Genomic DNA, 20,948 nt, shown 5'->3' on the forward strand with positions numbered 1-20,948 from the left:
GGCAGCACCGGGCGAATTCTTCAGAGGACTAAGAGAAATAGCAAAGGAATTCGCTCTCTGCCAGAAGACTTTCACAGACAGGACACATAACTGCACACCAGCAAGCCTAGAATCCGGCACACAAGTCTTCCTGAGGGACAACGGCCACCGCCCACCGCCCACCCCTGTCCAGACCATACAGAGGCCCATACTGTCATCCAAGAAACTTTCCACGGGTAGGAAAACTGGGTATCCGTCGACAGATTAAAGCCAGCTTTCCTAATGGATAACGAAACCTGGGAAGAGCTCAACAAACGTGCGAGAATTCCCCCACAAAACAAGACCTCAAGTGAAGGAACACAAGTTCCGAGATGTGATTGAGGTTGTCCCATGGGCCAGACGAAAAACGACATCCCTGAAGGCCTGCCAGATGACCCAACAGTCGAGACTGCCCCACAAACTCAAATATCAAGAACTCGGGGATGGCTCCTGATACCAATAAGATATCGTGATTAACTGTACAAATCTTCCAATTATTCATTATTAATCATTAGTAACTGTCTTGGGGGGGGGGAGAGTACTTGTAAAGACATTCTTTACCCACTAATCCCCTTTTTAATGAATAAATGTTCAGTGAATGTTTAGTGAGTGTTTAGGATTTAATGAATATTCAGTATGTAAGTATTCAGTGAATGTTTAGTGAGTGTTTAGGGTTTAATGTGTATGTAGTCAGTTAATGTTCAGCAAGTGTTTAGGGTTTAGTGAATGCTAGTGTTTAGTGTTTAGTGAGTGTTTATAGTTTAGTGACTATTTAGTGTGCAAGTGTTTAGCGAGTGTTTAGGGTTAAGTGAATGTTAGTTTTTAATGAATGTGCAGTTTATCAGTACTCAATGAATGTTAAGTGAGTGCTTAATGTTTAGTTAGGGTTTAGTGAATGTTAGTGTTTTGTGAGTGTTTAGAGTTTAGTGGATATTTAGTGTGCAAGTGTTTAATGAGTGTTTAGGGTTTAGTGAATGTTAATGTTTAGTAAATGTTTCCACTCTGTGCTAGGGATGTGAGAATATTACCACCGTAGGTCCTGTGTGTCGTAAAAGGCAACTAAAAGGACAGCTGCTGCCTTGCAGTCTTACTTTTTAGCAAAAGGCTAGGCCCACTGCCAATAACTGTGGAAACTGCTGCCTTGTAGTCTTACTTTTTAGTAAAAGACTAGGCCCACTGCCAATAACTGGAAACTCCTGCCTTGCAGTCATACTTTTTAGTGTAAAAGGTTAGGCCCACTACCAATAACTGTGGAAACTCCTGCCTTGTAGTCATACTTTTTAGTAAAAGGCTAGGCCCCCTGCCAATAACTGTGGAAACTGCTGCCTTGCAGTCTTACTTTTTAGTAAAAGGCTAGGCCCCCTGCCAATAACTGTGGAAACTACTGCCTTGCAGTCTTACTTTTTAGTAAAAGGCTAGGCCCCCATCCAATAACTGTGGAAACTGCTGCCTTGCAGTCTTACTTTTTAGTAAAAGGCCAGGCCCACTGCCAATAATTGTGGAAACTGCTGCCTTGCGGGTGGACTTTTTAGCCAAAGGCAAGGCCCACTTCCAATAACTGTGGAAATTGGTGTCTTGCAGTCCTACATTTTAGTAAAAGGCTAGGCCCACCGCCAACACCTGGGGAAACTGCTGCCTTGCAGTCTACTTTTGAGTAAAAGGCTAGGCCCACTGTCAATAACTGTGGAAACTGCTGCCTTGCAGTCTTACTTTTTAGTAAAAGGCTAGGCCCAGTGCCAATAACTGTGGAAACTGTTGCCTTGCAGTCATACTTTTTAGTAAAAGGCTAGGCTCACCACTGCCAATAACTGTGGAGACTGCTGCTTTGCAGTCGTACTTTTTAGTAAAAGGCTAGGCCCATACTGCCAATGAAACTGCTGGGAAAACTGCTGCCTTGCAGTCGTACTTTTTAGTAAAAGGCTAGGCCCACTGCCAATAACTGTGAAAAATGCTGCCTTGCAGGTGGACTTTTTAGTCAAAGGCTAGGCCAACCACCAATAACTGTGGAAACTGCTGCCTTGCAGGTGGACTTTTTAGTCAAAGGCGAGGCCCACTCCAAATAACTGTGGTTGATGACGGCAAGGGCAACAATTTATAAAGACCCCTTCGCCAAATAATAAACCATGCCTGATGTTGTAAGGAAAGGCACATCAGGCAACCGATCCCTTAGTGTAAGGAAAGAAGAAGAAGAAGACGAATTTTTAGTGAATGTTTAGTGAGTAAGTATTTAGTGAATATTCAGTGAGTGCTCAGGTTTAGTGAATGTTTAGTGTGTATGTGTTTAGTGAGTGTTTAGGGTTTAGTGAATGTCAGCATTTAGTGAGTGTTTAGTATGTGGTAAGTATTCAGTGAATGTTTAGTTTGAGTGTTAGGGTTTAGTGAATATTTTGAGAATGTTCGTGTTTATAGGATATTTAGTGTAAGTGTTTAGTGAGTGTTTAATGAGTGATTAGTGAATTATTGTGAGTGTTTTGTGTTTCATGAGTGTTTAGGGGTTTAATGAGTATTTAGGGTTTGGTGAGTATCTAGTGTATAGTGAGTGCTTAGTGAATGATTAGTGAGTGTCTAGCATTTAAAGAATGTTTAGGATTAAATGTGTGTATAGTGAGTGTGTGTAATGACTGTTTAAGATAAAGTGAGTATTTAGTGTTTTATGAGTGTATAGTGAGTGTTGAGTATTCAGTGAGTGTTTATTGCAACTGAGTGTGAATTTACAGCAAGTGTGAGTGTTTAGAGAGAACGTCTGCTAAGTGTAAGTGTAGGCAAAGAAAGTGCTCTAATTTATAGGAACCATTTATGCTAGGGATTGCTTAGACCCAAGAGCAGATGCTTAGGCCTTAACAACAATGGTTGGGGTGCTTAGGTCAACTTGTTTTTGTAAGGTAATTTCTCTCTGTGAAAATGAGTCAAATATATAAAAATAATAATGGGCACAGTTTTCCGTGTCGAAAATGATGATAATATTTATTGAAGACCATCAACTCTCACAAGCTATATTATTGTGGACCTGCAACCAATAATAATAATAATCTCATCAACCGAGAAGTGCGCACCGCCCTCAAAAGGTGGTACTCGAATGAGGAAGAAGACCCATGACCCTGCCCCACCGAGAACATCAAGATATATTATAAGGCCTTCATGCATTCTCAATACCACGAGGAGAAGGCGATGAAGATCATTAAGGAGAACATCCTCCCCATCGAGGAAGGCAAGATGATGAATCTTATAATATACTACAAAACCCAGAAAACAAGAGACCTAATCATGAAAAATAACCCCTCACCGCCATCAGGAGACCCCCTCAAGCAGACGAACGTAGTATACCAATACATTTGTCCCGCCCGAGGATGTCCTGGGAAGTACGTTGGAATGAATACTATGTGTCTTGCGAAGAGAATCTCCTGTCACGCCCAAGAAGGGGCTATCAAGAATCACACCGTCACCGCCCACCAAGACACAATCTCCCGCAACTGTATTATCCGCAACACTAAGATAATAGGGAGAGCACCCGACCCCTCGCCGTCTGCGCCTTCTGGAGGCGTTACTCATCCAGGAGCAAAAGCCCTCCATGAATACAATGCAGGAGACCTTTTTGCTCCCAACCTGCATGCGAAAGAACACACCAGTAACGGCAAACTTCACCATATCGCCACCTGAAAACGCCCCAAGTCAAGAAAATAACACTGAAGACGACATTAATACCATGAATAATACCAGCAGTGACGTCACGCGGCCTTTGACCAATCAAAATGAAGCCCGGGGTGATGCTATGCAGCTGAGGAGATCAGTGCGCCTGTTGAGCATATGCTCGGAAGCTGGCTTCAGCCCGCAGCCAGGCAGCCAATCATAAAGCAGCTCCCCATTCACTAGCCAATGAAAAGGCAGCAGCACGAAGCCCCCCCGCTGCACCACCACAATAAAAGCAGACGGACTCACCCTCTCACTTCAGTCCTGCACCCACCTCCGCCCAAGAGGATGTCTGAGGTTTATTCAAACGAAACGTCGTGGCCCCACAAAAAGAATAGAAAAGAATAGAATTTAACATCAATTCTACCTGCAATAAACTCTACGGGATATACCCGAAAATTTGACTACCCCCACTGGAATTTTTTACCAATAAAAATCCAATCGTTTTTTACTATTACCTAAATGAGATATGTCAACCTTCGGTGCGTTGCTCACCAGTTTAAGCAACAATGAGAAAGCAATAATTAGAAAAATAGAGAAGAACCTTTATAAAATTAATGCAACTGAGGCAGCAATCACTTTTAATAAAACATGTTTAAAAGAGGGTCTACTTCCAGCATACAATAATAATAATAATAATAAAAAAGGGTCTACTTCCAGCATACAATAATAATAATAATAATAATAATAATAATAATAATAAAAGGGTCTACTTCCAGCATACAATAATAATAATAATATGTTTTGTTAAAAATGACTGCTGCTTCAGCACTATTAATCTTGTAAAGAGTCTTCTCTATCTTTCTGATGACGGCTTTCTCGTTGTTGCTAGACTGGCGAGCAACGCATCAAAGGGCATGGTAAAATTCGGCTGAGTCATTTGATTAATTATTGCTTATACAGTTCTCTCTCTCTCTCTCTCTCTCTCTCTCTCTCTCTCTCTCTCTCTCTCTCTCTCTCTCTCTCTCCAACGCGACGTTTCCTCCTGATCCACAGGACATTATCAAGCGATAACTGCTGAGGGACTGAATTCCAGTGTTGTTGTTGTTGTTTAAGATTAAGGTGGCTTTATGCCAGCACGGGCTCTTGCAGTTAATAATGAGGGACACTCTCTTTCCTTCCTCCATGGGGTGGCCGTGTTCCTCTTATTATTTTCTTCATGGCTGCTACGTCCTCCTTGTTTTGGTGGCGCATGAAGGCTTTATAGATAATTTTGATATCCTCCGGGGGTGGAATGTTCCTTCTCTCTTCCTCCGTCATGTACCACTTGTCAAGGGCGGCTCGTGTTTCTCGGTTTACGAGTTTATTCGAGTACCCATTGTTAATTAGCATCTGGGATGCTCGGTCGAGTTCGAGGTGTGTCCTGCCACGTCGAACAGTGCAAGAGGGCCCTCCTGACGAAGGTCCTGACGGTGGTGGTCTTGAACCGCGCAGGACACTCGCTATCTCCATTTAGACAAAGTCCAAGGTTCGTAGCTTTGGTGTAAACTGTAGTCGCCAACTTCTGATTCGTCTTCGTGACAAGGACGTCGAGGAAGGGGAGCCGATCGTTGCTGCTGTACTCGACGGTGAAGTTGAGTGCGCTGTGCTGCAGGAACTGCTGCCAAAGGGCTTCTACCTCATCCTCGCAGTCGGCTTGCACGAAGATGTCATCGATATAGCGTCCGTATGTGCGGGGACATCTATGTTGCGAGAAGACCCTTTCTTCCACTTCACCCATGTAGAAGTTAGCGAAGTTGGGTGAAGTGGAAGAAAGGGTCTTCTCGCAACAGATGAGAGAGAGAGAATTGTATAAGCAATATAAATCAAATGACTCAGCCGAATTTTACCATGCCCTTTGGTGCGTTGCTCGCCAGTCTAAGCAACAACGAGAAAGCCGTCATCAGAAAGATAGAGAAGATTCTTTACAAGATTAATAGTGCTGAAGCAGCAGTCATTTTTAACAAAACATGCCTACGAGAGGGTCTCCTTCCTTCCCGGAAATAATGTAATAATAATAATAATAATAATAATAATAATAATAATAATAATAATAATAATAATAATAATAATAATAATAAGAATAATAATATAATAATAAAAAATAATAATAATAAATAATAATAATAATAATAATAACAATAATAATAATAATAATAATAATAATAATAATAATAATAATAATAATAATAATAATAATAAATATTTGAGATTATACAGATTAGAATGCAAAACTCTGTACTTCAACTACAATAAATCTCAGAACTGAAAATTTTTTAAATATATTTCGCAGTGATGTTGATTTACCTATCAAAAATCATTCTTATAATTATTAAACAAGAGAGGGAGAGAAAAAAGGCAAAGTTGCTCTAGTGCTTGTCTACATATAGCACTATGAGCTGGACCGAGGCCTTTCAATTTGGCGGGCCGAGGTCATGCGCTCAGCAGGGAGATCGCCACTCCATGTCATTGACCCTGTACGGTCTTCATCCTTCAAAAGTCTTTAAGCAAAGACTCCCAGATAGCCCTTTCTGTTTGCAGACTCCCTCAGCAGGAACTGTTGCTGGCTCTCTATGTGCAACTGATGCTGTTGTTCTTGGTCCAATTACTTCTGAGGTTTTTGCTGTTACTGCTGGAGTACTTTGCTACTGGTGTTCTTACATCTGCCACTGCTGCTGATTCTCTCTTTGGTAACTGTTGCTGATTCTCCCTTTGCTAACTGCTACTAGTTCTCTTTGGTAACTACTACTGGTGCTTTTACTGTACATTATTGCTGTTCCTGCTGGTGGACCTACCACAACTGTTTTCTGCCTCATCTGCTGCTGTTCATCCTTCTGTAACTGCTACTGAAGCTCTTGTGGTACTAGTAATAATTGTTGCGACTACATATGAATAAATAATAAAATTTAAGCTATAGAGCCAAGCACTAGGTCATTTGCTGCCTTTCAACACTCAAGGCAGTGAAAAGGGAGTTGGAACAATTGGACGGCAAGAGAAACGAGATGAACTACAATGGTCCAAAGGTGGAACTGGGCAAAAACCCTACAGTTGCACTATGAAGTAATAAAGAGGTTGGACACAAAGATGGAAGAAAGGAAACAGGGATGGAGATAAGTAAAATGTTGAAAAAAGTGGGTGCATCTAGGGGCTGAAGAGACACTGCAACAGATCAAGAGGAGGAGTTAGTAGCTGCAAATACTGGTTGGCACTGGAGGAGCCTAGCACTGTGAAGGTTGGGATGGAAGTATGGCTGCCTGGCGAGAGTGAGGCAGCCAAAAAGACTGTGAAGACAGAAGAGTACTGATGTTGATGTGACAGGAACAGCTGAAAGACCAGGAAGTTGGAATTCTTGGTTAGACAGTTCTCATATTTCAAGAATATCAAAGACCATACCATGGTAGAAACAAGCAGATGTGCCACTGACATCATCTGGGCTACAGTCTTGCCCTCAGTTGGGAGAAAATTATGGCAACGGGCAAAACAGTTATTTCTGTACTGTACATGTTAAGAAAAAATCAACAGTCCTTTTTCTGAAGAATGGGAGAAGTAAGAGACACTGGAGCCAACAAATAAGGAAGTATACGGAGAACAGCAGAGTAGAGTGGAAGGGCTGAACAGAAACCGAAGCACTCCAACATCATCACCACCAAACTGATCATAGAGCAGGTACTGCAGAACAGGGAATTAAAGAAAACACCTGGTGATGATGAAAGCCAACTCATGAGGGTGTGCAAGTGTATCATTACAGTAATCAGGATCAAGAACATACCTGGAAAAAAATAATTCTGAGTCTAAAAAAACCTGGCTAATGTTATTTCATGTTCAGTGTTTCCAGTCTACACAAAAAATACATGGCTTCTCTGACACAGGGATAAATAAGTAACAGCCAAAACAACATGAACATCATAAGGAATAAACTTGAGCAAAACAATGAATCAGAACTATGAAAGTTTTCATGCAAAAGCTTCAGTTGCATTGAGCTCATAATTGCTATCTGTGACGTTCTCCAGGGTCACAGCCTTTTGTTCACAAAAGAAAAAGGAGAATCTGTAGTGACAATAGGGCCACCTGGACCTTCAGTTTTTCATCCACCTAACGGAGTGTAGAGCATGCAACAGCGAGACTGGCAGGGATGGGAGATGGACACTAAAATATGACTAATGGGTTTAAATGAAATTATCATTGTAATTAAATTGTTTAACCATTCCACTGTGTCAACATTCTTAACTCATGACAAAGTCACCAATATTGGGCCCAAAATTTAGGAACAAACACTTAGGAACTCAAAATGTTTACTTAAGGAATTGAAGACCTAAGAACATATAGCAAGCCCTTTGTATTTGGGGTAGTCTAAAAAACTAAAGCATATATTCAAGCCAAGCAACAACTGAGACATACGGGTGGGAGGTCTTGATGGATATAACAGGAAGTGTTTTGTAAGTAACAGAAAAGATAAATGAAAGGCAAAATATTATGAATACAGCTACACATAACAAGATGATGAGAACTGTCAAGCTGGAAGACTGCGATGATTGTTACATGGATGGCAGAACGCTCAGGTGGTGCTATTGTCATAGGAGTATGAGCTGCTTCTCTTGCTTTTGTGAACAAATACAGTGTGGGGAACATGTCAAACCACAATAATGGGTTCAGTATAAAGGTTGGGTCTGTTCTGGGCAAACAAGACATTAAACTGTTATGAACACTTGACAGAATCTCTTTAAATTAAAAAGGGATCATATACAGTAATCAAAACTGATAATTAGCTTGTTACAGTTACGGTACAACTGTTTTTTCAGGAGCTGCATATAAAACCAAAATATCTGATTTATGTAAGGTCTTACAAAAAGACTTGATCCAACACTGACTGATCAATAGTTACATATACAGGACCCCCCCTATTCGTGGAGGATGCGTACCATGCACCATGGCCCCCGTGAACAGTTAAAACCTGCAAATAATTACAACCTCCTCTAAAAACCCTTATAACTGACTATCTTGAAAGTTCAAGTACCAACTGTTCACCTTAAATAACATCCTATTTCAAATATACCTTAAATTACTATCTTATTACTGCATTAATTTTTATTAATATAATTTCAAAGTTGTCTTAAACATTTTACCATTAAAAATATATATGTGTACAGCCACTAACACAGGGAGAGAGAGAGAGAGAGAGAGAGAGAGAGATTTTTGACCGGATAGAGAGAGAGAGAGATGAGACGAGAAAGAGAGAGACGAGAGAGGAGAATGAGAGAGAGACGAGAGAGAGAGAGAGAGAGAAAAAGCTGTAAGGAGAGAGAGAGAGAGAGAGAGAGAGAGAGAGAGAGAGAGCATTGAATTGGAAACATCATATGTAAGTGTTTACATATATATGAAGAATGTATGTGACATTCCATATATAAAAAATAAAAACTATGTTGTTAATTAAACCAATGACCCAAGGGGCCACATAGAAACTTGCAGGAGTGTGATAGGCATTGATAATGTAATGTTGACTAAGCCTTGACGTGTTGTATCAGCGCCCTAATTTGTGGACACCTGTAGTCATCAAATCTATTGTTGTGTGAATCGTCAACAATGCTTTCGCTTGAGAAACCATGTTGACCTATAACCCACAAACCGCACTACGTGACTTTTGTCTCATATGTTCATCTGTATGTATGTTCGTATGCTGAGCTAAGGTCTGCTCTCCTATGATTTTGTAAATGCATTGTATCTCAGACTTCTACTTCCTCTCCTAGAATCAAGTTCTCTGAACAACTTCTTGCACCTACTCATGAGATGTAGTTTCGCAAATACATTGTTAAGTTTACCAACATGATTTTTAAATGTCTTCGCCTTTATACCCAAAGAAGATACTGAAGAAATTTAGAATTATCATCGCAATCGATGATACTCCGACGAGGATGGGAAGTATACCAACAGATACTTGCGTATAACATCGCAGGTCTTTATAACCAACGGGGCACTTTGTTAGACAAAGGCAGAGCCCCTGCACATATATCTGATCATCAAGAGTGAAATTATGAATTATTTCTGAGACAGAGAAAAATAATGGAGAGAGAGAGAGAGAGAGAGAGAGAGAGAGAGAGAGAGAGAGAGAGAGAGAGAGAGAGAGAGAGAGAGAGAGAGAGATAATAACTCCTTATGACTCCAACTCCAACTCCTTCCCCTCCGCCAATAAGTATATCAAACTGTCATTTACTCCCCCCTGCCCTCCTTTCTCAAAGTGGATAAAAAGACTGGGAAGTGCTATTTCTTTTCTTAATCTCATTAATATTTGAAAGTTCGCATAAAATCTTTTTTGTGTAATGAATTTATCTTATCATTAATCTGAAGAAAAAATTAAAGTGAGGTTAAAATAACTGAAACTGAAAGACATGCAACATCTAAACCTTTGCCAGTTGACCTTCTTTATCCTCTATAAGTGGATTAACATGTCTGGGATCTTCATGTTACTATTTTTCTACGATAATGAATACTATATATATATATATATATATATTATATATATATATATATATATATATATTATATATATATATATACAGTGGTACCTCGAGATACGAAATTAATCCGTTCCGAGACGGCCTTCGTATTATGAGTTTTTCGTATCTTGGAACACATTTTACATGTAAAATGGCTAATCCGTTCAAAGCCCTCCAAAAACACCCCAGTAAATTATATTTCCAGGCCTAAAACACATGATCTAGGGTTACGACGGAAGAAATATGTCTCCAAAAAGGCAAAATACTGTACATACTTGAGTAATATTCAACTGCATGTAATGTTCAACCCCATTTTTACTGCATATATTAGGACTTTAGCATATGTCCCCTAGCAATAAGCCTAGCCTATGTTAGCGGTTGCTACTGTAGCCTAGTCTATGATTCTGACATCTAAACCTAAGAGCTAAAAGCTTAGAATATGCCAATAAAATGTATAAATAATCAGTATGTACTCATTTCAAATAATTATTAATTAATCATTAACTATAATACACAAACAAACAAAAAACAAACCTTCCAATCGATTGTTTACATTCTTACGAGTATCGAACGAGCGCCAAGCAATCATTTTTCCTAGCACACAGTAAGCCATAAATTGTCATTAATATCTCTCTTCAACTAATGAAACCACCAAATAGTATAATAACCATTCATTTCTATTCTTTATTCTATCTTTACCTAATGGAGATACCGAGTTACTGACAGCTGTAATGAAACATACGTAATATGTAACGTAATAATAAAACAGAAGAAGAATTCTAAAAAATACCTAGTTGTTGGCAGACTGATTTATTTTATATTTTCTGATATCTAATTCACAATTTTTTTATTAAATGTATTGCATGTACTCATTTCAAATAATTATTAAGTAACCATTAACTATAATAAACAAACAAAAAAAAAAGCTTCCAAACGTCTGTTTACATCCAGCACTTACTAGTATCGAACGATCGCCAAGCAATCACTTTTACACAGTAAGCCATAAATTTTCATTATCTCTCTTCAACTACTGAAACTACCAAACAGTATGATAACCATTCATTTCTATTCTTTATTCTATCTTTACCTAATGTTTTTTTTTTATTAAATGTATTGCATGAATAAGTTTTTCAATTTACAGCAACCTTTTACCAATAGAATACTTAAAGCACAAGGGGTAGATGCTGACCAATAGGAGAGCAGGACCTTATGGGGTGACTAGCATCAGGAACCAATGGGAGAGCAGGAGGATGGTGGCGAGTTTACTCAGTTGGTGGCGCGGGAGTTTTAAAATTGTTCTCGGCGGTCCGGGCGAATCTCGGGACTTTACAGCAACAACCTTTCGTATCTTGAAAACTTTTCGTATGTAGAGCAGTGAAATTTTTCGCATTGGCTTTCGTATCTCGAGTTTTTCGTAAGTAGAGCCTTTCGTATCTCGAGGTACTACTGTATATATATATATATATATATATATATATATATATATATATATATATATATATATATATATATATATATATAGATATATATCTATAATATATATATCATATAATATTATATATATATCTATTACTATATATGTATTAAACTCTAATATATATATATAATAGTATGATATATATATATATATATATATATATATATATCATATATATAAATCTGAAGTCTTTTTATGGATATCCATCACAAAAGCTGGACCAGCTGTTGAAACAGAAACAAGGTTTCACTTTTGATGGTTTCTAATCCAGGATTGTGGGTAGTCACTAACACATTACTTTGCAGCTTCATTTTTTCTTTGGCATCATGACAATTTATAGTTAGTCAGAGGTGTGATTATATGAAATGCATGGAATATGAATTTTAAGCTTAATGCCAAGCACTGAAACCCAGAGGATCATTCAGCGTGGGATTATATTAAAAGACCTTGAGTTTGTGTATCTGGGCAAAATGCAAATGATCTTAATGTCACTTGTTCTTATGAGGATACAAACCTTCAATTTTTAATAAACACTTACCCTTAGGCAGGAAAAATTATCTTGAGATTATGACAAATGTTAATCTCCCACTCATGAGCCCTGTCTATCCTGGCATGTGTGATGCGATGCTTTAAAAGACAGGGCCCTGTGCCAGCGAGTTTCTGATTATCTCACTAGAAAAAATGAATGAGGTTTCCTCGAGAGGGAAGTCCAGCTCAAAAGTAGCCTAAAATGGCCAAGTTCATGATGAAGCTACCTATGTCTTTACAGTTTGCACATAAGAGCACCTGTAGCATAATTAGTAGGTTTTTATCCAAGCAAGATTGCTATACATTACTTTGAGACTGAAATCACTGGTTTTTTTAATACAATCTTAACTTTTAACTCTCTGGATAACTATTAAGGTTTTTGTGCATCATCGAAAAGTGCCCATGGTCACTATGACTTCTTTTAGCAATGTGACGAATATTAAACGAATTTGTATTTTTCATAACTAACAAACCTGAAGTTGTAACGCAAGAGGATTTTCTCATTGCTTAGCTGGAGTACAGTTATTAAAAGCGCAAGATTTTGTTAGCAATGGGGGATAGCCAATGGGGAAAGAGGTGGGCAGAGCCCTGACCTGGTTTCCCCCTAGCATATGTTGTGATGCTTCAGTTTTCTCCAGCCCTGGTTAACTGTATGAGGGGTAGCTGAGGGGTGGGCCATGTACATTAAGACTTCAGGTTTCTTAGATATGAAAAATACAAATTTAAAATTTATTATTTGTTTACATAAAGGACAAACCTTGGTCTTAACGTAAGGGGAGACTTACTTTTGGTGGGAGGTAAAAGTAAGCTTAGAACCGAATAGTGATTTGGCTCATTTGAGTTCACTTCCTGGCCAATTGTTAGAGCATAGGAAGAAGTTGTATGCCCCTGATCTGTTAAGCGAAGGGTTACTCAACAGCCAGATATCCATGCTAAAAGACAATGGGAACTCCTGTCTATATTGTCTTGGAAGAAGAGAAAGAACCTGTAATTGTTGGAGACAGCAAAACTCACGTTAAACTACCAACCTTGTTCTGTTGCCAATTCCTCCTTCCCCTTATAAGAGAGCAGAAGGGGGTTGCTTCTACTAAGGAATTTGTATTGTGTAGGAACAATCAAATATGACAAATATAGAATAACTGCTCTCTCACCTGTATCTAACCAGTTCCAGTAAATGATGGGTCAAATATCTCCGCTGCCTGCCGGAAGAGGAGGAAAAGAGAGAAAGGAAGAAGGCCAGTCATCCCATTCACTCTTCCTTTTATAATCAACATCTTAGGTAAGATACAAACTGTTCCACTAGGGGCACTGGATGAGCTACACAGCTTGTTAAGCAGCCACCACCAGACCCAAGGGCCTATGTGCAACGTCCCACAGATAGAAGGATGTGAAGGTTATTTGGTGAAGCCATATGTAACAGCCTTCAGAATCCTATGAACCAACAAGTTCTTTTTGAAAGCGATGGAAGGGCCAAAGCCCTTAACATCATGGGCTCTAGCATGCACTGTTTTGGCATCTGTAAGTGAAGAGGTACTGCATGCTTGTTTAATCACCTCACATGGACAAACAAAGATGGTGTTCTTGGACACTTCTTGCTTGTTTCATCCTGTGCTAAAAAAAAGTTTTTAACAATCAGGTCTGTGATGTCAAGCTCTTTTTATATAGCTATGTAGTACCCTGACAGGAATTAAAAGGAAACAATGAGAAATAAATGTAAATGACTAATGAAATGAACAAATGAACATTTAACATCACTCTTACCTTTGTGAAAGACACTTGTTAGCATATGGAAGAATGAGAGGTGGGGAGAGGGAAAAGGAGAGGTTATTGGAAGGGGAATCTCCCTCCAGGACTTCTCTTTGTTTTTTACTGGCACTATCAGAGGCCAAGTCCCCTCTTCGTTTTTACTGGCACTAGGACCAGCTTGAGTCACTGGACCCCTGTTATACAACAAAACTGTCCAGAGACATTTGTTTCCAGCGTTTCTTTAAAATTTGCCTAAAGTTAACCATGGCATTGTCATTAAAGATGCTGGAGACACGGATTACTTCTTTGTTGGGATGATAATTCCACAAAATTTTTACATCACTCCACTTTGGAAACATGTCCTTAATCACAGGAGTAGGCACATTATGCATGCCCATTTGGTTTTTGAATATTTCAAAGCAGCCTCTGGTGGCCTTAATTCACTAACAGCAGTGCTTGTTGTAGGCATTTTCTCACTAAGATTGGCATGCAACACCCTCCAACACTTTGCTACGAGGTCTTTCTTAAATTCTATAATGTTTCTCGCCTTTTTTACAGAAGGCTAAAAATGGAACTTTCTTTGGTCCCATGATGGTTTATTTAGCAGTTTTACTTGAATAAATAAAACAAAAAGCACAAAAAAAAGCATAATAGGTCATGAGAGAACACAGGATGCTTTGCTTGGGCACTCAGTATGGGGCTTAGTCATGCGGTAGGCCCTGGAAGGATCATTTTTGAGTGTATGAAATCCGAGGATATGTACGAAATAGGAGACAAAATTTCGTCGGAAAAAGTCTACGAAAACCAAATCATACAAAAACCAGGGTATAAGAAAACCGAGGTTCCACAGTACAAAATAAATGTTTTCAAGATAATTTCATTGTTGCTACTCATTGTAGACCTATGTTACACCACACACACTCCACTCACACGATATCAGTGGGTGCATTCTACTTTTGTATATATGTACATATTTACATTTTTCAATTGAGGTGTAAAAACTATCAAATATGTCTATTTCAAATTTATGCTTGCTTTGGAAGCAATATAGAACAACTTCCTTTTGGTCAAATGCATCAATGATGAGTGAACGAAAGTTTTGAAAATGTTTCGTAAATGTTTTTTCTGAAATTTGGTTACATTACACATGACATTTTCTTACAGTTTTGAGTATATGACGCAGTTCACTTTTATGAAACATATTGTGGCCTAATTGTATGCAATAATTGTGTTTTTGCATTGAAATACTGTAATAGATACATATAGAGCATGTTTGGTTGCCAGTTCATGAATTTTGAACAAAATCCTATGTAATCAAGTAGCATCAGTTCTGAGCTGAAGCCTCCCTCATGGGGGGAGAACAGAAGCATCTACATCAATCACAAGATCTCGAGCCCCTCCTCGAATCATCTAAAGATGAAGCAATAGAAGAACAAGCAATAAAATCTTCCTGAGAAGATGCAACAAGAGGAGATTGGCAAGGAAGAGGTAGATCAAAAAGAAATGGAGACATCTCTTTGAGGCCTGGAAATGCAAAAACACGTGTTACAGGTAGCACAATGTAACACAATAAAAAAAAAATACAAATTATCTAAGATAATTTGTATTTTTCATAGCTACAAACCTGAGGTCTTAACAACAGGATAATTTTCTAGGGCCTAGCTGGATCCGGTTAAACAATCAGAGATTGAAAAGCAAGGAATCTGTGAGATGTGTGTGTGAATTTGTGTTATTATGGCTTCCTTTGCATTGCCTGACCTCACCAACATATATGCCTGGGAACTCAAGGAAGGTTTCCCGTGTTCTTGTTTCCTGGCTTCATCGGCTACGGACCCACACTCCACATGCAGTAGGTGTCGTGCTAATGTTTGTACTATTAAGATTCCCTGCACAGAATGTCATGTGTGGCCTAAATCGCAGTGGAAGTTATTTTATAATAAGAGGGAGCATCATAGAGTTTTGACTCTTCCTTCATGGGAAGGGTTTTCATTGCCTCGCCCATATGCTTCGTCTTCTTCCTCAGTCACACCCCATGATGCTAGAGTCTATGTGCCTGTGTCTCCTTACTTTTCTTCCATCGATTCATGATTGGAAGTATCATAAGGCCCTCAGGCTGATTTAATGTGTAATGCTGACCCCTCTTCCTCGGGGGTTAATTTCCTTCCAGGGAGGGAGGAGGCTATTTCATCAGTTACCTCTGTTTCAGGTTCAGAGGCGTCCAAAATGGCGGCGCTCTGGCCATCGCTTGGTCTATGGGGTTCACCCTCCTTGGAGAGTCTGCTGATGCATTTCATTGATGCTTGTCTCCCCTTTCAGGTCTCCCCAGCTCTTCCTCCTTCCCCTAGCCTTCTCTAAGTTGGTCCCTATGGTCAGCCATTTTGTAGTGCGCTGCCTGAGTATCATTGTACTGCTCCGCCAGTGACGCCTGCCGCTAGCTTGGGTAAGGGGGAGGCCGTGATGTCTCTCTCAGCACCGTTGGTGATATCACTCCCAATTCCATCGGTGACATCACTCCCATTTTTTTCAGTGACATCTCTCCCTGCTATGTCAGTGTCTTCGAATGGGGCTGCTGTGCTGCCTCACTCCTCTGTGTCATCATCGTTTGCTCCCGTGATGTCACCGCTGCCATCCAGGACATATCCTCCCCCATTCGTGTCGTCTGCGTCCTCTCTAACGGATCCGTCCAAGGCTTTGTGTCAGGCGGTTCTTAAGAGATTGGACTCTGTTTTGGAGGATAGGTTTGCTGACTTCTCTGCTGAGAAGGCTGTAAGCAAACGTGTTGTGTCTCTTTCCCCCTGTCCTGCCAAGAGGGTGCGTAAGGAAGGACTGCTGTCTTCCTCTCCTCTATCTTCCCAGCATAAGTGTATCAAGCATTGGAGGGTTAAGGACTTTGTTATTTCTTTTTCAACGAGTGATGAGCGGCACGTCCATGTTCCTGAGTGTTAGTGTTTTGTCTCCTTTCCCTATGCAATCTGCAGTAGCTGTGTCTTCCTCTTCTTCAGGACACGAACGTGTTGCAGCCTTGCACGTATTTGCACATGATGGTGATTTATCTGCTGCTTCTGCTCCGGTGCCTATTTGTTGTTGTAAGGATCTTAAGGCGCCTGTGAAGACTGAAAGTTGTGAATGTGGAAGTGGTGCAACTGGGATGTTTGCCTTCCCCTCCCGTTGATGCTGTTCGTGGTTCAACTCCAAGGAATTCTCGTTCTGCGTCAGGAGTTCGAGATGCTTCTCTGTCACACGCACATGCGTCTGCTCCGCATGGACGCATCTATTGCGAGTGTTCGTAGTAGTGTTCTTAGTGTTGTGATTAGTTTGTCACAGGAGTTGGTGCGTGGCCCCAGTCTGGACAGATCTTTGGTGTCTGGGTTGGCTGGCGCTTCAGGTTCTTTGGCTGCTGGGTCTGCAGTTGGTTTGCATGAGGAAGGTGTGTTGGATAAGCCTGCATCTTCTTCTCGTCGTCGGTCTCCATTGCTAGAGCAGGAGGAAGGGGAGACACAAGAGTATTCGTCTTTCTTTACCGAGGTTGTTGATCTCATTTGTGGGTTCAACAATCTGGAGAGTAGGATTCAGGCTCGGTTGTCTTTCACTCCTACTTGCTTGGAAGCCTTGCTGTGGGCTACGCAAGGTCGTAAGTCATTGTTTCCGCTTCCTTTATCGAGGCAGGTCCAGTTGGTCTTGGTCAAGGGGTTCTTCCAAGTTGCTTCCTCCACCACTCAGGAGGCATAGGAAGTATTATGCCACGAACTCTGTCTGCTTGTTGCCTCGACATCTTAACCCAGATGTTATACGTCTCAAGCAAGGGTTGACTTTGGAGCAGGTGAGGTCGATGGCCCCATCCTTGTCACAGCAGGATGCCTCAGCAATGGAGTCTATGGCAGCCTCCATGTTCCAGACGGTGTTGTGGTTAGACTTGTGGTCGATGGCCATTACCAAGATTGCGTCTGACAGGTTTGCAGAAGGGTTGGTGGGTGCATCTTCTCTTGCCAGTTTGTATCAGTCTGGTGGCAAGGCGTTTACGTATCTTGCTCATCTTAGTGTCAATTTGTGTGCTAATCTTCTGATCAGAAGAGACGCAGTGTTGTCCAAGATGGCAAGATCAGTTGACCCTGAGTGCTTGTTGGTGCTCAGGAATGGGGATCTTTTGGATTCTCAGTTCCTGTTTCCTCGGACTGAGCTGGAGGACGCGATAGACCGGCGGCGAGCTGACACGAAGGACAGGTTGGTGCACCAGCTGCGTCCAAGTCGGAGTCTCGTTCTCAGAGAGGGTTGGGTGGCTCTCCCTCTCCTTTGCCATGGGTGGGGGGGATGTGCCTGGCGGGCCAGTGAGCCAAGTGGCAGAGTTATGGGGCAGAGAAATGGGTATTAGATGTCTTTCGGGTGGGGTATCTACTACCGTTCAACTTCTCCCCCCAACTCTCGGACAGACCCCTGCTAAAGTGAGTGTATCCCCCAGATTCCCTGAAGTTCTTATCTCTCTGGGAGTAAGTGCAGAAAATGCTGGGCAAGGGTGCGATAGAGGAAGTGGTGCGTCTGTCTGCGGGGTTTTACAGTCACATCTTCTTGGTGCCAAAAGCATCAGGGGGTTAGAGGCCTGTGATCGACCTATCCACTTTGAATCATTTCGTCAGGAAGATGAGGTTCAAGATAGAGACCTCGCGATAGGTTTTGGTAGCTGTGAGGGAAAACGACTTCATGTTGTTGATAGATCTAAGGGATGTGTACTTCCAAATCCCTATTCATCCATCATTCAGGAAGTTCCTTCGCTTCTCTCTTGGAGACAAGGTGTTCCAGTTCAAAGTCCTGTGCTTTGGACTGACCACGTCACCTCAGGTGTTCAGAAGGATCTTCTCTCGTCTCAACTTGGGCTCATGCTCAAGGGATCCATTTGCTGAGGTACCTCGATGACTAGTTGGTCTTAGCGAGCTCCAGAGAGAAGCTGGTGCAGGACAGAGATCGCCTGCTTCAGTTTTGTGTGGAACTCGGCATCTTGGTGAACCTAGAGAAATCGAATCTCTTACCCAGTCAAAGGATTCTTTATCTAGGCATGGTCATCGATACAGCAGCGTTGAGGGTTTTTCCGTCGGATCAGAGGTTGGAGAAGTTGCACGACTTCCTGTCTCAGCCGGATCAGTCAGCTCATAAGTGGCAGGTTCTTCTGGGGATTTTATCTTCCCTGGAGAAGCTGGTCCCTCATGGGCGACTTCATCTTCGGTCTCTGCAATGGAAACTAAGAATCTTCTGGTCTCTGGCGGGGGACTCACCCCTGATAAGGGTTTCTCTGTCCCTAGAAGTCAGAGAAGATCTTCGTTGGTGATTGGACGATCAGAATCTCTGCGTTCTCTGCCGCCGGACTTCCTTCTGTTTTCAGGTGCCTCCCTCGCAGGTTGGGGCGCTCATTTAGGCGGCCTCATCAATTCGGGCATTTGGAGTTTGGAGGACAGACGGCAATATATCAATGTCTTGGAGTTAAAGGCAGCCTTTCTGGGTCTGAAGGAATTTCGGGAGAAAGTAGAGGGACATTCTGTAGTTCTCATGTCAGACAACACCATGGTGGTTGCTTATATGAACAAGCAGGGGGTACTAGTTTTGCTTCAACTTCATGCTTTGACGGTCGAGATTCACCGGTGGGCAGTCAGCAATTCAGAGGAGCTCTCAGCCAGGTATATCCCGGGCAAAAGGAATGTGGTCGCGGACAAGCTCAGTCATCGGGATCAGATCCTAGGCACAGAGTGGTCCCTTCATCAGGTCGTGGCAGACAGGCTTTTCCAGGTTTGGGGGAGACCTATGCTGGACCTCTTTGCAACCCAGTTCAACAGTAAACTAGAGGTTTTCTGTTGGGTGGTTCCAGATCCTCTGGCATTAGCAGAGGACAAATTCCAACATCCCTGAGACAACCTGGAGGTGTATGCCTTCCTCCATTTTGTTTGATCCGCCAAGTGCTGAACAGGACAATGAGCTTGCAAAATCTCAGGATGAGATTAGTAGATCCTCTGTAGCCGCAGGCGGAATGGTTTCCGGATCTGCTGTCATTGTTGTCGGAGGTACTGAGAGAGATTCCCCCGTGGTGGCATCTTCTTTGTCAGCCGCACTTAGAAAGATTCCACCAGTCAATAGAATACCTCTCTTCACGGTTGGAGGCTATCAAGCATCTCCTCTAAGCGAGAGGCTTTTCTCAGATAATGGCAGGACATATGCCCAGCAATCTCGGGAAATCTACCTATGCCGTTTATCAAGGTAAATGGGCGATCTACTGTGATTGGTGTCGTAAATGGGGTTTTTCTAGACTCAGAAACTCTATTTAGCGCATAGCAGACTTTTTGGTCTTCCTCAGCAATGAGAAAGGGTTGTCTGTTTCCGCTATTAGAGGCTACAGGGTGGCCTTGAGTTTAGTGTTACGTCTTAGAGATGTTGACATCTCATCCTGGGAACTCTCCTTACTATTTAAAGGGTTTGAGCAGTCGTGTTCTCCGAGGGAGTTTAAGCCTCCAACGTGGGATGTTTCCTTGGTCCTGAGAAGTTTTATAAAGCTCCTTATGAGCCTTTACATTGTTCATCAGACAGGAACTTGACACTCAAAACGGTTTTCCTCTTGGCCTTGGCAACTTCGAAAGAGTAGGGGAGCTTCATGGCCTGAGCTATGATGTGAAGCACACCAGGGGTTGGGGTTCAGTGTCCTTCGAACTTGTCCCGATATTCGTGTCCTGTCAGGGCTCTGCATTGCTATCTTAAGAGGACTAGATCTCTTAGGCCAAGTTTTCGTAGGCTTTTTGTTAACACGGGGTGTTCTATGAAAGAAGTGTCCAAGAATACAGCCTTTTTTGGTTACGCGAACCTATCAGACAGGCGTATTTGACTCTTGATGACTCCGACACCACGCCTATGCAGGCTAGAGCACATGACGTCAGGGGTATTGGTTCCTCTCTGGCTTTCAAGAAGAATTTGGCTATTCATAGAGTTTTGAGTGCTGGTACTTGGTTACGCCAGTCCACGTTCACCTCCTTCTATCTTAAGGATGTTGC

The sequence above is a fragment of the Macrobrachium nipponense genome, chromosome 19 (genome assembly GCF_015104395.2).
Source record: "Macrobrachium nipponense isolate FS-2020 chromosome 19, ASM1510439v2, whole genome shotgun sequence".
NCBI classification, from domain to species: Eukaryota; Metazoa; Arthropoda; class Malacostraca; order Decapoda; family Palaemonidae; genus Macrobrachium; species Macrobrachium nipponense.